Source organism: Somniosus microcephalus, unplaced genomic scaffold (genome assembly GCF_052327205.1).
Source record: "Somniosus microcephalus isolate GS21.2 unplaced genomic scaffold, FLI_Smic_1.0 scaffold368, whole genome shotgun sequence".
Lineage (NCBI taxonomy): Eukaryota > Metazoa > Chordata > Chondrichthyes > Squaliformes > Somniosidae > Somniosus > Somniosus microcephalus.
The window spans coordinates 238,165-250,557 of NW_028225555.1; the positions used below are offsets into that span (position 1 = coordinate 238,165).

The window sequence follows — 12,393 nt, forward strand, 5'->3', positions numbered from 1 at the left end:
CAGTGCGCTCAGGTGTGAACTCGCTGGTGTCTCAGCAGGTGAGTTGAACTGGTGAATCCCTTTTCACACACTGAGCAGGGGAACGGCATCTTCCCAGTGTGAGTGCGCTGGTGTTTCCAAAGACCGGATGAGTGGGTAAACCTCTTCCCACAGCGAGAGCAGCTGAACGGCCTCTCCCCGGTGTGGATGCGTTGATGCATCTCTAGGCCCTTGGAGCATTTGAAACTCTTGTCGCAGTCGGAACATTTAAACGGCCTCTCATCAGTGTGAACCAGCTGGTGTTCCCGCAGAGAGTCGGAACATGTGAATCCTTTCCCGCACTCGGAGCAGGTGAACGGCCTCTCGTCAGTGTGAACTCACTGGTGTGTCTGCAGGTGGAATGAACGACGGAATCCTTTCCCGCACTCGGAGCAGGAGAACGGCCTCTCATCAGTGTGAACGCGCTGGTGTATCAGCAGAGCGGAGGGACGAGTGAAACCTTTCCCGCACTCGGAGCAGGTGAACGGCCTCTCATCAGTGTGAACGCGCTGGTGTTCCCGCAGGGAGTCGGAACATGTGAATCCTTTCCCGCACTCGGAGCAGGTGAACGGCCTCTCGTCAGTGTGAACTCACTGGTGTGTCTGCAGGTGGAATGAACGACGGAATCCTTTCCCGCACTCGGAGCAGGAGAACGGCCTCTCGTTAGTGTGAACTCGCTGGTGTATCAGCAGAGCGGAGGGACGAGTGAATCCTTTCCCGCACTCGGAGCAGGAGAATGGCCTCTCGTCAGTGTGAACCAGCTGGTGTTCCCGCAGAGAGGAGGGACGAGTGAATCTTTTTCCGCACTCGGAGCAGGAGAACGGCCACTTCCCGGTGTGTCAGCAGGGTGGAGGAGAGAGTGAACCCTTTCCCGCACTCGGAGCAGGTGAACGGCCTCTCCCCAGTGTGAACTCGCTGGTGTGTCTGCAGGGTGGAGGAGAGAGTGAATCCCTTCCCACACACGGAGCAGGTGAACGACCTCTCCCTGGTGTGAACTCGCTGGTGGTGCTGTATCAGTTCGCTGGATCTTCTGAAGCCCTTCTTGCAGTCGAAGCACTGAAAAGGTCTCTCATCGGTGTGAACACGCTCGTGTATCAACAGGTTGCAAGACTGGTTAAACCTCTTCTCACAGTGAGAGCAGGCGAACGGCTTCTCCCCAGTGTGAACTCGCCGGTGTCTCTGCAGGGAGCCTGAATGAGTGAATCCCTTCCCACACACGGAGCAGGTGAACGGCCATTTCACGGAGTGACTGCGTTGATGAGTCTCCAGCTCGGAGAGGCAACTGAATCCCTTCCCACATTCCCGACATTTACATAGACTCTCCTTGCTTTGGTTACACTTGTGCCTCCCCAGGCTGCTCGTTCGGTTGAATCCATGTCCATACACAAGACACGTGTGCAGTTTGCCCGCACTCTGATTGCTGCTTTCCGCTTCCATATGTCGATGATATTCAGGTCCTGATGAATCGAGTGACTCTGTCAGATCTTCGTGTGAAGTTTGCATTAAGCTGCCCGTCTGCAATTCCTCCTCTTGCAAGAGACAGTAAAAGAGGTTTATATAAGTAATTAATGTAAATACAGGAGAGAAAATAAATAAAGACTGGTCTTTATACAGCGCCTTTCACGACCAACGGTTTTACAGCCAATGAATTACTTTATGAAGTGTAGTCGCTGTTGTAATTTTGGAAACACTGCAGCCAATTTCCATGATAAATAATGGCCAGGACACCGGGGATAACTCTCCTGCCCTTCTTCGAAATAATGGGATCTTTTATGTGCACCTGAATGTCTCTTCCGAAAGACGGCCCTCCGACAGTGCAGCACTCCCTCAGTACTGCCCCTCCGACAGTGCAGCGCTCCCTCAGTACTGCCTCTCCGATAGTGCAGTGCTCCCTCAGTACTGCTCCTCCGACAGTGCGGCGCTCCCTCAGTACTGCCTCTTCGATAGTGCAGCGCTCCCTCAGTACTGCTCCTCCGACAGTGCAACGCTCCCTCAGTACTGCCCCTCCGACAGTGCAGGGCTCCCTCAGTACTGCCCTTCCGACAGTGCAGCACTCCCTCAGTACTGCCCCTCCGACAGCGCGGCGCTCCCTCAGTACTGCCCCTCCAACAGTGCGGCGCTCCCTCAATACTGCCCCTCCGACAGCACGGCGGTCCCTCAGTACTGCCCCTCCGACAGCGCGGCACTCCTTCGGCACTGCCCCAGAGCGTCAGCCTAGGTTTATGTGCTCGAGTCCCTGGAGTGGGGACGTTGAACCCACAACTTTCTGACTGAGAGACGAGGGTGCTCCCAACGGAGCCACTGGCTGGCTCTCAATGTCTTTCACATCCTTGCTAAAGTGCAGTGGCTGGGGGAATTGTCACAGTCCCTTTAATCAGAAAAACACACGAGAGGGGGGCGGGTGTCCCTTTAAATGTGGAGGGGGCGGGTGTCCCTTTAAATGTGGAGGGGGCGGGTGTCCCTTTAAATGTGGAGGGGCGGGTGTCCCTTTAAATGTGGAGAGGCGGGGCCACGCATGCTCATTCGGCCCCTCACCCCAACACCAGGCTGCCAGTGCGCCTGCGCGAGGCTTCCCGGGAGCAGACGGAAGGCCGGGCCCAGGGAAGAGGCGGAATCAGCGGCCGGGGTAAAGTCAAGTGTTTGGGGAATCGATTTAAATCGAGGTGAGGGGGGAGCGGAGAGCGAGATTATAAAGTAAAATACGAGGAAAACCAAACCTGAGAGTCTGGCGAGCGGGCGGGACCTCCGCGGACGCCGAACGGAGCGGATTGAGCCGCAGCAATGTGATTCTGACTGACGGGAGCACTGACCAATAGGAAGAGGGTTGAGCTGGGAGGACTGAACTGGGCGGCCTGGTTCTCCAACCAATGGCGGCGCGGCTAGGGGGCGGGGTCTTCTCTCCAGCTCAGGTGCGCTGGGGCCGATTGTGACGCGCTGTCCCCAGGTGAGAGCAGCACAAGGCTGTGGCTGGAATCTGGGAGAGGGGCCACAGGCAGCGGGCCTGGCAAAGGGGCAGAAGCTTCACAATGCAAGCTTCTTTCAAATGCTAGAGTCCATTAGCAAAGATGTAATAGCAGAGCACTTGGAAAACAGTGACAGGATCGGACAAAGTCAACATGGATTTACAAAAGGTAAATCGTGCTTGACTAATCTACTGGAATTTTTAGAGGGTGTAACTGGTAAAATAGATAAGGGAGAACCAGTGGATGTAGTGTATTTGGACTTTCAGAAGGCTTTCGATAAGGTCCCGCATAAGAAATTAGTGTGTAAAGTTAAGGCACATGGGATTGGGGTCAAGGTACTGACTTGGATAGAGAACTGGTTGGCAGACAGGAAGCAAAGAGTTGGAATAAACTGGTCTTTTTCTGAGTGGCAGGCAGTGACTAGTGGGGTACCGCAGGGATCGGTTCTTGGACCCCAGCTATTCACAATATATATTAATGATTTGACGAGGGAACTAGATGTAATATCTCTAAGTTTGCAGACAACACAAAGCTGGGTGGGCGTGTGTGCTGTGAGGAGGATGCCGAGAAACTACAGGATGATTTGGACAGGTTGGGTGATTGGGCAGTAGCGAGAGGGTTCGAGTAGAGGAACAAGGATGTCTTGCTGCAGTTGTACAGGGCCTTGGTGAGACCACACCTTGAGTATTGTGTGCAGTTTTGGTCGCTTTATCTGAGGAAGGATGTTCTTGCCATGGAGGGAGTGCAGCGAAGATTCACCAGACTGATACCTGGGATGGCAGGAATGACGTATGAGGAGAGATTGGGTCTGTAGTGTATGTACCTTTAAGGGGAGAACTACTTTTTACAGCTCCTGTATACTGTAGTACCGGCAGTGACCACACCTGTATATAACCCTGAGTAGGGATCTGTACTGTTTAGTTTTAGAGCAACCCTCATCCATCATGTTGTTTGTTATCTGCAGCCTCTGTCAATTATTTGAAGGAAACACTACCTAAAGATATCCAGATTTAACATTGGCGACGAGTCGTTTCGAACCTACCTGCAACTCTGAAGAAGGCGGCCGATTCCACCAGTGCGGGCGTCAACCATCCAGGGAGAACTTGAGCATCGCAGAGGAGGCTGTAGAGAGTTGGGCTTGGTTCTCCAGCCGCAACGATCCAGCGCAGCGGGCTGGCAGCAGATATGGCGCAGACCCTTCCTGGACAGCGGCGGCGGGAGCCGACTGACGGCACAGAAAAAGGCCGAGCAGCGTCGACGGGTAAGAGAGGGTAAAGCGCACAGGGCGCAGCCGGGGTTGAAGACCGAGCAGCGTCAACGAGAGAGGGTGAAGCGCGCAGGGCGCAGCCGGGGTTGAAGACCAAGCGGCATCAATGAGAGAAGCACGCAGGAAAACGCACAGAGCGCGGCCGGTTTCAAGGGCTGAGCAGCGTCCGCGGGGGAAGAAAAGAAAGCACGGGAGACGCCATTTGGGCCGCAGCGGAGAAGAAAGGGAAGCGCGGGAGACGCCATTTTGAGCCAGCGGAGAAGAAGGGAGAGTACGGGAGACGCCATTTTGAGCCAGCGGAGAAGAAGGGAGAGCGCGGGAGACGCCATTTTTAGCCAGTCTAACCACACCCAGGGATGCAGAAGAGTGGCAGGGTCACAGCGTTCGACAATGAAGTTGAAGATTGGGCGACATATGTGGAACACATCGAAGTGTACTGCAAGGCGAATGAAGTGCCAGATGCCAGGAAAGCACTGGTATTGTTGAATTCCATGGGTGCAAAAACGTACAGCTTACTGCGAAACCTAGTCACCCAAGAGAAGCCAGTGGAAAAGGATTTTGAAAGCATAGTGGCAATCCTACAGGACCACTTAAACCCCAAACCGCTGCTGATAGCAGAAAGATTTAAGTTTCACAAAAGGAACCAGCATAAAGACGAAAGTAATGCTGAGTATTTAACGGAACTGCGCAAGCTATCGAAACACTGCCAGTTTGGAACAGGACTAGCAGATACTTTAAGGGACAAGTTTGTGTGTGGGCTTCAAAGTGAAGGAACCCAGAAACGGCTTCTATCAGAAAAGGATCTTACGCTGGACAAGACTTTCAACATGGCAGTATCACACGAAGCAGCCGCACGGGGCGCTGCAGAGATACAACGGAGACCGCAAGAATATGGCACAAATGAAATGTCATATGGAGCAGTGAAGTGTTATCGCTGCGGCAGAACAACACATGACCATAAGGATTGTTGGTTCAAGGACCAAGTGTGCAGACAGTGTGGAAAAGTAGGACACATAATAAGAGTCTGCAGGTCGGGAAAGAAAACCAGCAGCAAGAAACCTCCACAGGAGAAGTACAAAAAGGTACATAAGGTGACGGAGAGTAGTTCAGATGAACAGAAAAGTGATACAGACTCCGGAAGCAAGGAGCTGGGTTGTCTGAAACTACATAATATAACCAAAATGGAGGATCACCAAACTATCTGGGTCATGCTCAAGATAGATGGAGTCCAAGTGAAAATGGAACTGGACACAGGATCAGCCCTAACAGTCATAAACCGAAGGGACTACAAGCGGCTATTCTCACATATACCCTTGAGAGATACAGAGATTGTCTTGAAGACGTACACGGGGCAAAAAGTCTACCCCAAAGGAAAAATAAGGGTGAACGTGATATACAACGGCAAGGAAACACCAAAAATGGACTTATATATATTGCCAGATGGAGGGCCACCACTACTAAGACGTGAATGGATCCGGAAGATACAATTAGATTGGCATTCCATACAAGCACTGACGGTAGATTTAAAAAGGATGACGACGTCACACCTGGATGACTATCAAAAATGCTAACTGACGCACAAGAAGTGTTCCAGGAGGGACTCGGAACACTAAAAGGCATAACAGCGATGATCAAAATAGAGGAAAATGCAAGCCCAAAGTTTTTTAAGGCCAGACCGGTGCCTTATGCGATTCGCCCAGCCGTTGAAGCAGAGCTGGAAGGTTTGGAATGTTCTGGAGTACTGTCCAAAGTGGACTGGAGCGAGTGGGCTACACCCATCGTTCCTGTAATGAAGAGGTCGTTGAGTAATACGCCTGGGGAATCAAAGAAGATTCGCATCTGTGGGGACTTTAAGGTGACAGTGAACCCAGTCCTTCACACGGTACAATATCTGCTTCCGCGGATTGAAGATATTTTCACTTCGCTATCTGGAGGAAAACGCTTCACTAAGATTGATCTGGCCCAGGAGTACCTGCAAATGGAGGTAGAAGAAGCCTCAAAACAGTACCTCACGATCAACACTCATAAAGGGCTCTACCAATACAACCGGCTGGTGTTCGGGGTAGCATCAGCTCCGGCTATTTGGCAAAGGGCAAAGGGCAATGGATCAAGTCCTGCAAGCGATTCCAGGGACCCAGTGTTATTTGGACGACATCCTGGTCACGGGCGAAAATGACAGTGATCACCTCGCCAACCTGGAGCAGGTACTCACTAGATTGAAGGAATATGGGCTCTGAGCTAATCGCCACAAATGCGAGATTTTCCAGAAGCAGATCTCGTATTGTGGCCACGTTATTGATGAAGAGGGGTTACATAAGTCCCCTGCAAAGATTGAGGCAGTAGTCAAGGCTCCAGCACTGGAAAATGTGTCACAACTGAGGTCGTTCCTCGGGCTGGTGAACTACTACCATAAGTTCTTGCCGAATTTGTCTACAGTACTACACCCACTGAACACCCTACTGCAAACGGGGGTACCATGGAAGTGGAATGACGAATGTAAACGAGCTTTCCAGAAGTGCAAAGAATTGATCACATCAAAAGAGGTGTTGGCTCTGTGGAAACGTGAATAAAATGGACAATGAATTGGCTTACAAAAATGGTTTGGATTTGGAAATGGGAATAAAATGGGCAATGAATTGGCTCACAAAATGGCTTCACACAAGACAAGTCTAGATTAAATTAAAAAGCAGCCCCAGCTTTGCAGAGTGCAAAAGCTAGCAGAACAGAGAAATACCTGCCCCAGCCTGAGGCCAAGTATTAATGAAGTGCTAATGACCAGATCAGGGTCACTGAAAGGGCCTAACTGCTGACTAGAGAATGATTGACTAGCCATTGTTCGGTGCCCACAGCAGTGAGACAAGTCAGGACTTGTCTGCCAGACTGGAGAACAGATCATGGTCAAACTGAAAGGGCTTTAGTGATTCCCATTGGAGAACGCTTGTTGCCAGGGAAGTGATGTAACAAAACACTTGTTGCCAGGAAAGTGATGTAGTGACCCTTGTCCCAAGGTATAATAGGGGCTTCCCCACAGGTATTCTCTCTCTTAGCCAGAAGGTGTGTGGAACATCAAGAGGGTCAGACATCTCCCGGGGACGTAAATGCTGGCACCACGTGTCTAACCCGGTGTGACCCTCGGGACACGAATGTACTGTCAATATGCTGTATGACCACTCCGAACAGTAATGAATAAAATGATGTTGTTTTAACTCTCCGAACCCTCGAGCCTGGAATTCTTCGTACTACGGAACTCAAGACGAGGACCAGAAAAACCCGGTTCTTACAACTTGGCGTAGTCGGCAGGATCGCAAGGCATCAAGAAAGGGGAAAAAGATAAGCACTAGAATTTATTGTGCCCTTTTTGCACCCTGTCTCTGCGATCTTTATTGAACGAACCAACCGGGTAGCATACCCTCTGGCTGGCGGTTAACGGAGCACAGGTCCCATTGCTAGCTAGCACGCGGCAGAGTCCGGGATGACTCTAGTCTATTTTAAACTTATTCGTTAAGTCTACGACCTGTGGCAACATGACGGAACCAAGTAGAAAACCAACAATGGAAAAAGGAGGCAGAGCCCCTCCTGAGACCACGTTAGAAGAAATAGTAATCCAACTCAAGCAGTATATAGAAAGTACATTCGATGTCCCACAACATGAATATAAGATCGAACAAAAATTTGGTGCCTCAAAAGGACAATGGTCCCTTGATGATATAAAAAGAGCATGGGGCAAGACCACCCGTATGAAAGGAGGGAAAAGAAAAATGGGCTGGGTATTGGCCACCTTGAAACAGTGTAGGCAGAGAGGGGAAATAACTCGGAAGGCGGCAGAGGCCAAAGAGAAAGAACAAAAAACAGCTCTCCACGAACAGATAACAAAATACAAAACCGAGTTAGAGACACACCAAAAATGCCTTGAAAAAGCAAACGAAAGAGCAGAAAAGTGGAAGGCAAAACCCAAGAAAGAAAGGGAAAATAGGGAAAATCCCGGAGTGGTGATGACTACTCCAACACCCTTGTATCCTACCTATCCTGCAGCGCCCCCTACAGCCCCTCCAGCATATGAACAGCCCACGCTCCAACCCCGGTCAAACGAAGCCCATATTGCTAAAATAAATACCCCTCTTACGGACCCATTGGACGAAGGAGATATAACCAAAAAACCACCCCCACGCCTTGCCCCCATCAGGTTACAAAAACATGAAGTAGGCGGCCGAAATCTCCGAATTTATACCTATTACCCGGCCAACCCAAAAGATATAGATCAATGGGCAACTGATATGCCGCATCCAAAGAAAAGCAGAGTAAAAGCCTGGCAGTTCTTGGAACGAAAAAGGACAATCTATAACCTGCACCCATTTGATGGATGCCAGGTTATAGCAGTAGTAGTTAGCGCAAGAGAGTCGGCCGCCCTGACGGCAATAGTAAATATGGCCGTCACCAGACGAGCAAACGCCCTACTTAACGCAGCCAGACAAGCACACCAAGTGGCCTTAGCGGCGCATCAAGCAGCCAACCCACCTCCAGCTGCCGGAGCCCAACCCCCCGCCGTACCACCTCCAGCACCACCAGTCCTAATAGTCCCCCCTGACCTAGCTCTGATAGAATCAGAAGCCGATAGGACAGAAGGGTGGACGGCCATTAGAAATTGGCTACAGGAAAGGGGCCCGACCAATCCAGACTGGTCCAAAATAGCCTCCTGTGTCCAAAAAGAAAAAGAAGACCCCAATGACTTCGCCGGTCGTTTCGCCAACCAGTGGTTAGAGTACTCTGGCATGGGACAGAATACCGAAGCAGAGGTGGATGCCTGCACCCATGAACCATTGAAAAACGCATTTATGAATGGTTTGAGACCTGACCTGGCAAAATTGGTAAAATTAACAATGGCAAACTGGAAGACAAACGCAGTTTCTTTTGTGAACCTGACCCAACAAGCCGTAACCCAGGATAGAGAACACTGTGCCCAGCTCCGAGCCATGAAACTAAACCCCCCGGAGCGAGTAAACTCTGCACCCCCCTGGGAAAACCCAGATAAGAAACCAGGCAATTGCCACAAATGTGGGAAAGAGGGACACTGGGCTAGAACATGCCGAGTGGGCAACAGGGGTAGAGGAAGAGGTGGGGGAGGACAATGGCAAGGACAGGCAGTCCCAGATAATCAACCCGGCACAAATCCGTGCAGACGCTGGGCGCCGCCGGCCTGTATGACACCCAGGCAATTACCCCCTCCCCACTGACCCTTAGCCCTGGAGAGATGGCGATGGTAGAAATGTACCGGAACTCAAACTCCACCGGAAGGGAAACTTTCGACAGCATGGCCCGACAGCATTCAAAAAACCAATAGACCCCACCAACGAACCCCCGAAGGTAGAGGTACCTTGGCAACTGAGAGCTTTAATCACCCAAGCCAGGGACGGCCTCTATATGACTTTGTTGGTGGGAAAAACAGATAACTCACCCCCACTGGAAGTAGACTGCCTATTGGATACAGGAGCAGAATTAACGGTCTTCCCCACACAATATGCCCAAGACTGCCCATTAGATGGAAAGACTAAGAAAGCCTCAGGGGCCAGCGGAGAAGACATCATCTTACATAGAACCCACCAAATGACCTTGTGTTTCGGCCCCTATGAAACAAGGGAAGATATATGGATTGGGCCCATCATCGCCCCCATCATAGGCTTGGACATATTGACAAAGCTAGACTTTAGCCTACACTTCACTGGGAATGGAGACATAGGCTGGATGATCCAAAGCAGCCCCCGCAGGATAAGAGCTGTGAAAGAGAATAGTAAGGACGAGTGGGGCCTGAAGGACCATCCTATCTGGGCGCGAGATAAATATGAGTGCGGAACCCTACGAATGGACCCCGTAACGTTCACAGGGAAGCCGCCACCTTCCACAGATAATTTGACCATTACTAAATCCGGGCCGGGCAATCCAGCAAGCATGATGCCCCTGACAAACCCCGGAGAACTAGAAAGTGATCACGACTGTGTAAACCTGTTTGACACCATGCAGCAAAGGGCTGAGACACAGGAAATACCCTTATACAATCCCGAAATGGTCCTTTACACGGATGGGTCATCCTTTGTGGAAAAAGGAACCCGATTGGCAGGGTGGGCGGTTACAACAGAATTCGCAGTAGTACGAGCAGGAAGTATGGGAGGAGGGGCCTCAGCACAACAGGCAGAACTAGTCGCCCTCACCCAAGCCTGCCTCTATGCTCGAGACAAGACGGCCAATATATATACCGATTCTAGATATGCCTTTGGCATCGCTCATGACTTTGGACAATTATGGAAACAAAGAGGCTTTCTGACAGCTACAGGTACACCCATAAAAAATGGAAGAGAGGTAACAGCATTAATGGATGCCATCCAGTTACCCGAAGAAGTGGCCATACTAAAATGTAAGGGCCATAGCAAAGAGGATACCCCTGAAGCTAGGGGCAACGCTAGGGCAGACGAAGCAGCAAAACGCGCCGCCCATACCATTACCCCCCCAACACCTCAGGTGCGATACATCACGACAAACAACGACCAAGGGGACATCCTACTAATGCAAAGAGAGACCCCAAGGGAGGAGCAATGGACATGGTTAGAAAATGGGTTGCAACCCAATAAAGATGGCATATGGCAACATCTCAAAACGGGAGCAGTCGGATGCCCAAAGAAACTGATGCCGTTTTTGGCCCAACAAATACACTCGTGTGGACACATAGCCGCACAGCAAATGACAGCCAGATTCCAGAGAAATTGGTGGGCAAAAGGGTTTCGAACTCAAGCCCAAAGAATAGTGGAGCAATGTGTGACATGCCAGAAAGTAAATCCCGGACAAAAAATTGAAGTACCAATGTTAAAAGCACCTGCTCTGGCAGGGCCCTTCCAACATTTACAGGTCGATTATATTTCCTTGCCAAAATGTCAGGGATATACAGATGTATTGGTGATAGTCGATCACTTTTCACGATGGATTGAAGCCACCCCAGTTCGAAGCACCACCGCTGCTGCAACCGCGAAAGTCTTGTGTAAAGATTACATTCCTAGATGGGGCGTGCCCTTATGTATTGACTCAGACCAAGGCACACATTTTACGGGGGAAATAATTAAAGAACTTTGTAGACTACTACAAATATAATGGTCATTGCATTGCCCATACCACCCCCAATCATCGGGACAAGTGGAAAGAGCAAACAGGACAATTAAACAACGGCTCACTAAGTACCACTCTGAAGGAGTGCCATGGCCTCAGGCCCTACCCCTCGTCCTATGTAGTATTCGAGCCACCCCGAATAGGACCACTGGATTCAGCCCCTATGAGGTCGTTACCGGTAGACCAATGTTGCTACCCGGAACAATAGATCTACGTAGGGCTGACATTCATCTTCTAAGTGACACAGTACTAAAGTATTGCAAAGATCTAACAGATGCTGTCAGTTTTGCTTCCCAACAGGTCAGCGCAGCGTGGCAAGAACCCCCACCGGGAGGACACAGTTTAGTCCCCGGGCTACAAGTTTGGGTAAAGAAAATAAAGCCAGCCCCCCTGGAAGACAAGTGGGAAGGTCCGTATGTCATCCTGTTGACCACAGGAGCAGTCGTGAAAGTACAAGGAAAGAAAGCTTGGATACACGTGTCACACGTGAAAAGAGATACGACAGGAGCCCCAACAGAAGGATAAATTGGACTTATTGTGTACCATGATTCCCATACATGGCTGAAAACATTGGGACAGAAATTACTGTATGGTTTGATTGTTATAAGTGGTGTAATTTTGGGAATTATTATTTTTGTAAATATTATCAAATGTTGTATAAGTCGTGCAGGAGCTACTATACCCCCTCGCCTCTCCCGAATTAGGGTAGAAGTAGACACAGCAAAGCAGGGGGAACCCCCAGAGGAAGCCTGTTCGGTCCTACACAGTTATCTGTAAATTCGAAATTAAAACCCTTTTGGTTGTGTTCATGGCCAGAACACAAACAAAACGGAGCCACGGGGTATGTTCTTGATAAAGTGCACTATCAAGAGGATACCTTGTATATAATGATTCTTGTAGATTGTATGAAGAATCAAAGGGAGGGATGTGGAAACGTGAATAAAATGGACAATGAATTGGCTTACAAAAATGGTTTGGATTTGGAAATGGGAATAA

At 50.2% G+C, this 12,393-nt stretch overlaps 1 pseudogene; it reads right to left on the reverse strand.

Annotated features, from left to right (window-relative positions):
• LOC147081795 (uncharacterized) overlaps positions 1 to 1,084 on the reverse strand; it is a 28,156-nt pseudogene extending 27,072 nt beyond the window's left edge.
• Between the last annotated feature and the right edge of the window lie 11,309 nt (positions 1,085 to 12,393).